This window comes from Myotis nattereri (assembly GCF_964212035.1).
Source record: "Myotis nattereri genome assembly, chromosome: 10".
Classification (NCBI taxonomy): domain Eukaryota; kingdom Metazoa; phylum Chordata; class Mammalia; order Chiroptera; family Vespertilionidae; genus Myotis; species Myotis nattereri.
The window spans coordinates 19,479,727-19,491,039 of record NC_138085.1 but is presented as its reverse complement, the minus strand read 5'-3'; positions in this window follow the sequence as shown (position 1 = coordinate 19,491,039).

Here is an 11,313-nt window from a genome sequence, read left to right as displayed (position 1 = left end):
TGTCCTGCCCCAGACCAGCCTTGAGGGCAAATCACCATGAATCCTGCAAGGGCTCTCTGTTGACATCACAAACCCACATAATTTCCCACCCTCCTCCTGTCCCTTGTGTTGGCGGGGACATTGAGGCCTCGATGAGGAAAGTACTCGAGTTGAGTCAGCACAGTGTCGCTCTGTGGCAGAGCCAGGATTAGAACCAGCTGCGGTTCTTCTTGTGACATTAGAATGCCTCCATTTATGGTTAGCTGCACTGTATGACCCTTTAAGTTCACTGTTTTCATTGATTCGTTTTTATTTTACTATATATATATATATATATATATATATATATATATATATATACACACACATATACACACATATATATATATGTATATGTATATATATTAGTATATTTTAACTGAATTCAGAGAAGAAGGCTGAGGGTGAGAGAGAGAAACATCAGTGATGAAAGAGAATCATTAATTGGCTGCTTCCAGCACACCCCCCACCGGGAATTGAGTCTGTAACCCGGGTATGTGCCCTTGACCAGAATGGAGCCCAGAACCCTTCAGTCCATAGAGTGATGCTCTACCCACTGAGCCCAGCCGGCTAGGGCTATTCTAATTTTGCTCAATCCTCACCTGAGGATTTTTTTTCATTGATTTCTGGAGAGAGTAGAGGGGAACAAAGGGTTGGGGGGAAGAGAGAGAGACATCAATGAGAGAGACATCAATATGAGAGGCACATTGATTGGTTGCCATCCAGCACACGCCCCCAGTGGGCCCAGGGATAAAACTGCAACCCAGGTACACTCCCTGTGCCCAGAATCAAACCCTTGACCCTTCAGTGCTTGGGCCACTGCTCTAACCCCTGGGGAACACCAGCCAGTGTCCACTCTTTTTCATCCACATGGCCCACTGGGCCCACCCTGTTCCCCCCTCACCCAGATTCCTCAGTGCCCGGAAGGGGCTAAGTCTGCCCCCCTGTCTCACCTATTGGGAGCTCCAGCGGGAAATGAGGAGGCCCTGACTCTCCCTGACATGGCCCTGGGGTGCACAATTGCCAGCACACATAGATGAGCACAGCACCTCTCCCAGTGCCTCCCGGTGACGGAGAATGGAGGCTGCATGTGAGGTTCTGTTTCCCGAGAGGCTAGTGCGGGTTTCTGCCACAAGGAACGCTTCTCCAGTCCCTGGGTCTGTGCGAATGAACTGCCAATGGTGCCCCACGCCCTGAGGCCACATGCGATGATCCTGGTGCTGGCGATGCAGATTCGTGGGGAACCTGGTGCTGAACCCCAAGGGAAGGGCCGCTTCCCCGGCTGGAGGGGCATTGGGGGTTGGCAGTGTCCTAACCCTCTACTCCTAATAGGAAAAAGCGCTGGAGTCGAGCCAGAGCCTTCCTCAAATTGTTCCAACGCCAGAGAGGCCGCTCACGAGGACAAGCCAAGTCACCCGCAGATGGCCGTCCTGGGCCCCTGGAGGCCACCCCATGGTGCTCATACTGGGAGGAGAAGGGAGACACCCGCAGTGGGCCCCCACCAAAAGGTAGGAGGGGCTGGCCTGGCTGCAGGAGGGCAGTGAAGGGGAGGATCTCAGGCCTTCCTCAAGGTCAGGGCAGAACCGATGAGATGCGAGCTGGGTGCGCACACGTGTGCTTGGAGCCTGAAGGGGGCTCCGCACGCCCCCGTCTGCCCCCTCAGGTGTGTTAACACCCAAGTAGAACATGTAAGCCCACGTCACTGTGGCGGCAGTTTCATCCAGATCCATTTAGTTCCTTCAGCATGAGGAGCCTCCCCATCACGTACACTGTAGTGTGTCCTCGGATATCCAGAGCGGATCTCCAGACAGTTACCGCGGAGACACGCTCAGGAGAGGATGTGTTTGGGGCTCCTTGTCTCTGCCAGGCCTCGGATTAGCCATATCTGTCAGGGGAGCCCCCATGTAACCCGTCGTGGACATCTGCCAGGCCTTCAGCCAGGCTCGGGCTCTGCTCTTGCTGTTGCTCTGAAAAGCAGGGGTGGTTCTCTTCTCCCACCTGACCTGGCCCTGAGTCCTCCCACCAGGGGGCGCTGGACCTGCTCATTGAGGGCTGTGATGGGAGGGAGCCATTGGCTCCACAGTGGATTTGTAGCTGCATGTGCTGCCTGTGTTTCCTGGGATCTAAGAGGCTGTCAGCTGTCAGCTGCCCGATTTTGTGCTCATAGAATGAAAGTGATCGGGTGGTGGCAGTGAGGGTTTTGTCAGAATCGCCACCAGCCGACAGTGACTGGGAGGGATGCTCCAAGCTGCACCCTGATTTCAGAGATGGAAGGTTGAGGGGGGGTGGGGGGATTCCTCTTAGAACCAATTAAACAAAGCCATTGACTGAAAGGTGGTTTAGTTTTCACATTCACTTTGAAATATCATTTTATTGATTATTTGCCGATAAACCTGCCAAACATGCCCCCTGAGAAAGTTAACAATTTGATGAAGGACACTAGGACTTTCTGAAGACGGGGCCAGGCCCGAGACTCGTGGGCTCCCAGGGGCTGGGGGGACAGGACCTGACAGGACCCGGGGCCGTGACAAGGCGCCCTGTGGCTGTGACGGGTGCAGCAGCCATTCCGGGTGGCAGTCACCACTGCAAGTCCTGCTGTGTCACTCAAGATGCAGAAATGAAGTGTGCGCACGCGGACACACTGTCTGGGGGCTGCTGCTTGCGTTCCCGGTCTCACAGGAGGTGAAGTCGGGGAAACGCTCACGTGCAGGTAAATGATCATGAACCTTACTGCCTTGTTAGCATTGGTTTTCTCCAGAGGGTTCTGTGGCCTGGGGTTTTCCTACTGGCTCCTCACACTTTTGGACATGTATCACGTCCACTTGTGTGATTGGCTAAGTTGATGAATGAGCTATAATCAGCCCAATTGAGTCAGCAAAACCTTCTGAGAAAAAACTGCTTGACAGATCCCCACTGTGGTTTGGATCTCTGAGTGAGCAGGTCAGGGGCTGCAGTTAGTAACGGCAGCCGTGCGAGGGGGCTTTCTGGGCTCAGCAGCCTTTCGGTAGTTGACCCACTTTGTCCGTCTCCTTGAGTTCTAGCTGCCGGGGGAGGTCGGCTCCATTCCTGTCCCCCGTTCAGAGCTGGGGGGGGAGCTCAGGAATGCTTGACCAGGGTCAGCACTGGCCCAGAGAGTCAGTGTTGGAGCTGGGACCCGAACCCGCGTCTGACAGGTTCCGGGGCCCGAGCTCTTAACCGCTGTGAGCACTGCCTGCCCTTCAAGCTGCTGTGGTCCCTGAAGATGCTCAACCAACTTGGGGCCCCACCACTGAGGAGTGGGTCCCTTCTCTGTGGTGTGAGCTGTGTCAGCAGGTGGCGCTGCGGGGGAAGAAATAGCAGAGGTGCAGCTGTGCACTTGAATCCTCCATCAGGACTGGAGAAATCCCTTCTGTTCAAGGATTGACGTGTTGAGGAAGTCACTAGACCAATTGTCTGCTCTCATAAGACTAGAGCTTAAAGGCTGTGAGGGCTAAACCAAGAGGAGAGGGTGCGGCGCGATCTACACTGGAAGAATGCTTGAGTTTGAGGGTGTTTTGGTATCAGATAGAGGTAGGTATTTTCATTATGTGCAAAGTCATCCTGCCATCAGAGGCTGTGAGAGGTACCAGAATTCTTAGTGAGCCTGCCTGTTTGTCTCAGTGGTTAGAGCATCGAAGGACCGAAGGGGCGCAACTTAGATTTCCAGTCAAGCGCACATACCTCGGTTGCAGGGTTGATTCTGGCCGCGGTTGGGGTTTTTGAGAGAGGCAACCAGTGGATGTATCTCTCTCCCATCGATGTTTCCCTCTCTTGCTCTCCCCCTCCCTTCACCTACGTCCTCCCATCCACTCTCTCTCTAAAGACCAATGGAAAAAAATCCTCCCGTGAGGACTATTTAAAAAGAAGTATTATGACTGAGGTGTCCAGGTGGACTGTTTCACTGCCTGCAGCAGGCCAGAAGCATGCCACTAAGTGTTTGGAGGGGAGCAGGAGTTAGTTGTGTGTGAGACAGGATGCCAGGGAGCCTGTCATTAAAATGGATGAGTAAGCGCAGCTGGTGTGGCTCAGTTGGGTGAGCATCGTCCCATGAACCAGGAGATCACCTTCTGATTCCCGGTCAGGCCACACTAGTATGGGCGTGCAGAAGACAGCCGATCCATCTTTCTCATCATGGATGTTTCTATCTCCCTCTCCCTCCCCCTCTCTGAAAATCAATAAAAACACATTGGACAAAAAAGCGGATGATTAAGGAAAGCTGCCCCCTACATCAATAAACACCCTTGCTTAATAATGTAACCCATGGAAATGGAAAAGCAGTCTAAGACATCCACTCCTTGAGCAGTACAGAATGCTCCTCTCGTGCTACGTGGAGCCCTGGCTCCAGCTGCCACTCCAACACTTGACTGGAGTCTGAGCAGAAAGGGTCCACCGGGCCCTGATGCTGGTTGTGCTGGGGGGAATGTTGCCGTCTCTCCCGGGCTGGACTGGATTCTGACTTCCCAAGTACATTTGGTGAATGTAGCGTCATTTGTCCATTATTCAGTTCATTTACTTGCTGTTTTCTGTGTTTTGATCCTTCCTCCCTTGGTTATCCGGGATGACAATTTAGCGACAGAACAACGCAAGAGTGCCTTTTGGAACAGAAAGAAGCATGTTGCGGTCAAAGACAAGCCTCCAGTGGCCAGAGGGTTGTTCGGGTGGTAACCAACTTGGTCTAATGTCATGAAAAGCTGCATTTAATGCACCCACCCTTTCCTCCCTAACTTGCCTCTCCCTTTTTTCCGACCAGGAAGATTTATAATCCTTTCCCTTTATCCCTGTCTTGAACATATACCCTTTATTTCTGAAAAATTTTTAAGTTTCTTTTAAAAGAACAAAAAAACTCCAACAACAACGACAACAACAAAAGCCCAAAGAAAACCAGTTTGCTTGGAAGCAGAAAAATCCTGAACCTAATGGAAACCTCAGTCGCCATGACAACAAGGCCACGCCAAAGCAGGAGTCACCATCGCCCTGACTTAGTGGCTTGATGTGTCCCCTACTTGGCCTCTTGCACCGGCTGTAACTCCTGGGCTGGCACGGCCTGGTCCTCCCTCGGCCTGTCTCTGTGGGCGCAGTTGGAAACCCGAGGTCTCTCTGGCTTGGCTGTGTGCGCCGCTCTGCTCCTCCAGGTGTCGCCACGCAGTGGAGGCATGATGTCAAGCGGTAAGATTTGGGTGCTTCAGACTTCATGGTGGGTGTGACATTGAGTGGCTGAGGGGTAGGGGGGCAGGTCCTGGGAGAGTGAGGAGGGGCCCGCAATCCCCACAGTGGGTGTGGCTCCGGGCCCACAGCCCCAGGGCTGCCTGGAGCCCGATGCTGTGCAAACAGCCTGTCCTCCTGCTCCCGGAGCTCCACCACACACCTGTGCCACTGGGATTGGAGAGCCCATCGCCTGTCCCACGATGAGGTAGTTGCAGGTCTTTTCGGGGTTTTGCCCTCATGTTTTTTTTTTAATTGGGATCCTGTTTAGCTTTGGCAAGAGTATACGTTCATGGTAGAAAATTCAGAGATTGCAGAAAGCACAAAATACCAGGTAAACTCATGGTGCAGTCAAAGTCACCATGCAGAGAGGAGGACTTCTTAAACAGAGGGTTATTCGGGTGGTAACCAACTTGGTTCTCAAATCCTAAGGGTGCCCTCCTGGACCGTGAGGGCCCGGACCACAGGTGTGGAGTGGTCCTAGGCAGACTTGGGTCAGGGTGCTTTGAAATCAGGGATCTGAGGACACAGTGTCTCACGGCAGGTGTGCCCAGGAGTTATGTTTTGGCCTTGTGCCAACATTTGGTGCAGCCTCGTGAGTTGGTCCCCCAAGTTCTCCCAGCTGCTCAGAGCCCGCCCTGTGAGCGATGGGTAGAGTGGAGGCCTCCACTCAGGCCTGCGGCCAGGGCCTCCCAATCAGACCACAGCCCGTGAGGCGCAGCCCCACCTCTGTCCCTGGGCTCCGTGGGCCCCGCTGCCTCTGCTGCTGGGCCTCGGTGTGGTCGCCCCCCCTTGGCATGGGGTGTTGCAGCCCCATTTCTCACTGTCCTTCTCTGCCCCAGGCCCTGGGGACCCGATACTGAAGGGAGTGGCCCTCTACGGAGGCAGCCTTGACCAGTCAGATGCCTCTGCTGACCCAGCACCCAGGCCTGGCGTCCTGACCAAAGGTGCTGCGGGAGCTGGGGTGACGCTAGGCTGTGAACAGGCTGAGCAGGAGCGGAAACTTTGGTCCTGGCCATGTGGCCAATGAGGGGCGGCCCTGGGAGGGGAGGGCTCTCTGAGAACCCTCCTGCCCTCACTCCGTCCTCTCCATCCTTCCTCTCTTCTCTGTAGGACACTCCCAGGTGCCCGATGACCTGCCAAGGTACCTGCTCAGAAACACCTTCATCTCCTGACCACCGGGGGCCAGGCAGGCGCACCTGCCAGGAGCAAAGGGAGGATGCCCTCCAGCTCTGTGCCCGCAGGAGGACTGTCAGCCCCTTGCAAGGGAAGCTGCTGAAGGCGGGGCGGTATGCGAAGCCCAACTGGAGACCTGCTGAGCCCGAGGCCCACCCAGTGCGCCCTGAGGCAGCCCTGCCTCACCAGAGCCTTTCTCTGGGCAGAGCCAGGCCACCCCATTCCCCCCTTGCCCCCCCACCTCCCACACAGCTGCCCGCTGGTGCCTGTCCCTAAATAGGGCAGTCAGCCTAGCCTCAGCCCAGCTGCTTGGGACCGCAGGCCACAGGCCAGCAAACAGGAGTCAGCTGAAGGCGGGGGCTCTGAGGACTCGAGGGTCAGAAACAGCCAGCCACACCCTCTGCCCCAGCTCCTTCACCGCCAGGGTCCCCAGTGCCAACCACTGGACAGGAGGCGCTTCTCACTGGCTCCCCCAAAGGAGGAGAGACTGGCTCCCCTGCAGCCTCCGCCACGGCCCCGCCATGGCCACGGGAGGTGGCGGCCGCAGCAGCTCCAGCCCCAGCACCACACAGTGACTGCAGCCCTGGCTGCCAGGACGAGGCCTCAGCCCGGGACGTTCAGGGCAAGTGGCCACCATGGCCCCTGTCCTGGCAGTGTCAGCTTCTCAGAGCCCGACGGGTCCAGGGCAGGACCACAGGGAGGGGCTCCCTGCCAAGAGCCCACGCAAGTCACCGGACGTGGCTCCCACGCCAACAGGCCCCTGAGAACGTCAGTCATGGGAACAACTCAGAGAGCAGGCGGGCGTCGCCACAGCTGAGTGGGACCAGCAGGTGGAGCTCAGATGATGAGCGTGGCTGTGGGCGACTGGTCTTTTGGACCCGCAGCCCCTGAGCCTTCAAACTCCTGACGCCCCTTCTGACCACCAGGGCCCCCTCTGCCATCTGCCTGAGGGGCCGGGAGCGACTTTGGAACGGGGAAGCCCAGACCGGCCAGACGACCAAGACCTCGCAGCCCTGGGTGGACCTTGGAGTCGGGCTCACTGTTACCCCAGAGCGTTGCCGAGCCAGGCCTGGGCCCCACACTCCTGAGCCCAGGGCCGTCCAGGCAGGTGGCCTCAGGCTGTGCCTCTCTCCAGCTGGCTCCTGGGCCCCGGACCTGCCCCCGGGTTCACTTTTCTACCATCATGGGCTCTGCTCCGCCTGGCGCAGAGAAGCCCTGGCGCCCCCTCCCAGCAGAGGCCACAGTGTGCAGAGGGGAGCGTGTGCGAGAGGCGGGTGCAGCCTGGTCGCTAACGTGGCTGTAGCCCCCGGTGTCCAACATCGAGGATGACACTTTGAGTCTTTGTTTCTGAGTCACTCCCCGGGATAGAAACCCAATTTACTACATTCCATACCCGTGTAGGCACTCATGAAATATATGTGTTTTGAGGTGTCCCCCAAATGGATGTACCACAGGCTGGCTGTCCACCAAATGTACACGCACTTTAACAGCTGAGAACTCAATTTTCCCTCCTTTCAGGGTGAGCGGATTTGACGTAATGGGTGAAGCCAGACTCAGCTTGGAACCAAGAAGACGTATCCTCTGGACTTTGTGATGGGGACACATCCAGGATGAAGTGTCTGGTCCCGAACGGGCCCCAGTCCAGGCATCCAGGGCCGCTGTGGACAGAGGTTGCGCAGAAACACCGAACGCAGCGATTCTCGGTGTGTGCGGTTCCATTGCTTCAGCAGCAGCAGCGCCTGGACCAGAACTGACGCAGCCACGGAGCCGCACACATCAAGAATCGTTCCTTAGGTTCGGTGTTTGTACGCTTCTCTCTCAATAGCTGCCCTCGATTCCTGGACTGCTGGGTGTTGGGTCCCCTCAACTTTATCTTTTCTGTGTCCCCATAAAAAGTCTTGTGGAGACATGGTCTTCGTTCAAATCTTACCGTCTTCACTGATTTCTTCAAATCTGTTCAAACTGAAAAGAAGTGAAAATTAAGTGCGTTATCAGCTGTTAATGTGTCTACATTTTGGGGGGATACTACATGTACATTCAATGGAGAGAATTTTCCATCAGTTGTCTGACCTCTTTGTACCTGTTTTGGGGGACAGCCTGTATTTACATTCAATGGGGACTCATTGTCCATCAGTAGCCCTACCTCTCTTTATCTCTTTGGGGGACAGCCCATATTAATATCCAATGGGGACTCATTTTCCATCAGCAGCCCTACCTCTCTTTACCTCTTTGGGGGACAGCCCATATTAACATCCAATGGGGACTCATTTTCCATCAGCAGCCCTACATCTCTTTACCTTTTTGGGGGACAGCCCATATTAACATCCAATGGGGACTCATTTTCCATCAGCAGCCCTACATCTCTTTACCTTTTGGGGGGACAGCCCATATTAACATCCAATGGGGACTCATTTTCCATCAGCAGCCCAACCTCTTTTTACCTTTTTGGGGGACAGCCTATATTGACATCAGTTGGCATCAATCTTTCTCTTTGGGAGTCACACCTCTAGTGTGTATATGGCTGGTTTCCTGACACATGGTTTCCGGTTTCCTAAGGTGCTCTCCTGGGATGGGCTTGGCCTGGGGACCGGGGATCTATAAAGAGGTTTTCCTTTGGCCTTAATGTGCTGACAAAGAACTGGGTGTGCAAAAGTGTTGTGTCTCTGAGTGCTGTGACCTGTACTGATTAGCCATTGATTTTGGAACACAAGGATGGGTTTGTAATAAAATGAGTTGGAGTAGACTTGAGTCCTGGATTTCCTCACCGCTCGTCACTGGCAGCGATGCCCGGGCTCCAGGCTCCCCGCTTCCGCCCCCAGGTCCTGGGCCCCTGGAATGCAGACCTCCCTCGGCCAGGAAGCCAGAGAAGGGGAAGCCAGGTTTTCTGTTTCCCAGGCAGCCGCTCTTCCCAGGCCTTGGTGTATTTTAAGTCCCTCTAAGTGGAATCCCATTTTGATTTGGGATTTCTATCACAGCAGGAGCTCAGCTTAAAATGATCCTTGGGTTTTCCAAGGCCACTCAACTAGGAAGAGGCCGAGGAGGGAGGAGGACGACAGGTGAAGATCCCCCCTGACCTGACCTCATGGCGGCCCGTACAGCTGCCGCCTGCGCGTCCCTCCTCCCTCACCAGCCTCTTCTGTAAGGTGCTTCCTGTGGCCTCCTTTCCCCTTCTTTCCAAGGCCCTGCCCCTGGGGGAGCCGCTCCCTCTGCGAGCTGCCCTCCCCAAAGATGGGAGCCAAACTGAGCGTGTGGACCCCTGCCGGCCGCCTCCCCTCCGCCATTGGCTGTTGCAGGGTCTGAACCTGAACGGTCACCCCTGGGAGCTCTCAGCCTCTGTTCCCTGATTCTCTCCCCTCTGGGACAGCTCTTCAGGGCGCACACTGGCCGGTCCCCGGGTCCCCCCTCATCCTTTCCACAAACACTCATTGGAGTTCCCTGTGTGCTCACTCCCAGGTTCTATCGTGGAGGCAGCCCCCTCCCTGATCCTCTGCAGGGCTGAGCCACCTGCTCCCCAGCACTGACTGATCCTGAGCTTCAGGCCTGAGGTCGCTGCCTTAGACCCCCTGCCTGGGCTGCAGGCTTCTCCACTGTCCCTGACTCCTCTGGGCTCCCTGCTTATCCAAGGCCACCAGCTGTCAATCACAGAAGCCAAAACCTGGGGTGCGGGCTGGACCCCTCCTCTCTCCACTTCCCACAGGTGATCGCTCCCCTGAACCTGGGTCTGGAATGGATCTGGAATGTGCCCACCCCTCTTAGCTGACTGTTCTCATCCCAGGTCCCCCCGACACCCCTGTCCCTGGGTCTTGGCAGGGCCTGGCCAACTGGTCTGCCTGCCTCCCACAACTTCTCAGCCCCCTGGCACCTCTGGCATCCACCCCGCTGACCTACCTTTGTGAACCTCCCTCCCTCAGCCTCCACACCAGCTACACCCGTCCTTCTGTGGACTATGTGTTCCACGTGACTCACCGCGGGGTGCACCCCACCCGCTCTCACCCCCCTCCAGCCCCAGACAAGCTGGTCATACCCACAGCTTTCACTGCCATCTTCCCAGAAGGCTCCCAGCACCACTAGCCCAGGCCTCTCCTGGGAACCCCCAGATCTGTTCCCAGCTTGGAGGTCCCAAAGACACCTCCACCCCACAATGCTCAGCACACCGTTCACGCTCCTTCCCCACCAAAGCCTCTGTGCTCCTCCTCTCATCCCCTCTGTCCCCTTGCCCCAGACCATGCTGGGCTTCGCCCTCCCTTCCCCCTGTCCTATCCCTCACTCCCCCAGTTGCTCCCAACTCTGACTTCTCACTCACATACCACCCAACCCAGGGGGTGGTCCCCCCGGGGCGGTGCCACGGGATCCTGTTGCTGAGGGAGCACCCAAACCAGGCCCTCCTGAGCTCCAGGGCCCCACCTTCTGCACTGGCTGGAAGCTGCTCGCTCTGGGGGGTGGTAAACATCCACGTGACTGCTCAGGGCTGAGGTCTGCCTGCAGAGAGGGCGGGGTCACCTGTGGCACCAGAGGGGCTCCCCCTGGGGAGAGCAGGAAAGTGAGAAAATGGGAAAAGGTCAGACACACCTCGGGAAAGAAGCATCCAGCCACATGTTTATCAACCAACCAGATGAAGAGGAGGGAGTGTGTTTATATGTCCACACACACATACACAAACACAGACACACACAGAGACACACACACATAAACACACACACATAAACACACACAGACACACACACACACACACACACACACACACGAGTAAATAAAGATGTAGATACACAGCCCATTGACTTCCTTCGAAAGCTCTTCTTGATTTTTGCCAAACAGGTGAATTTATAGCCACCCTATGCTTGCCCTCAACTGACGGATGAGTGTCATTCCAATGAGAATGTTGGGTGATGCTTGCTGTTA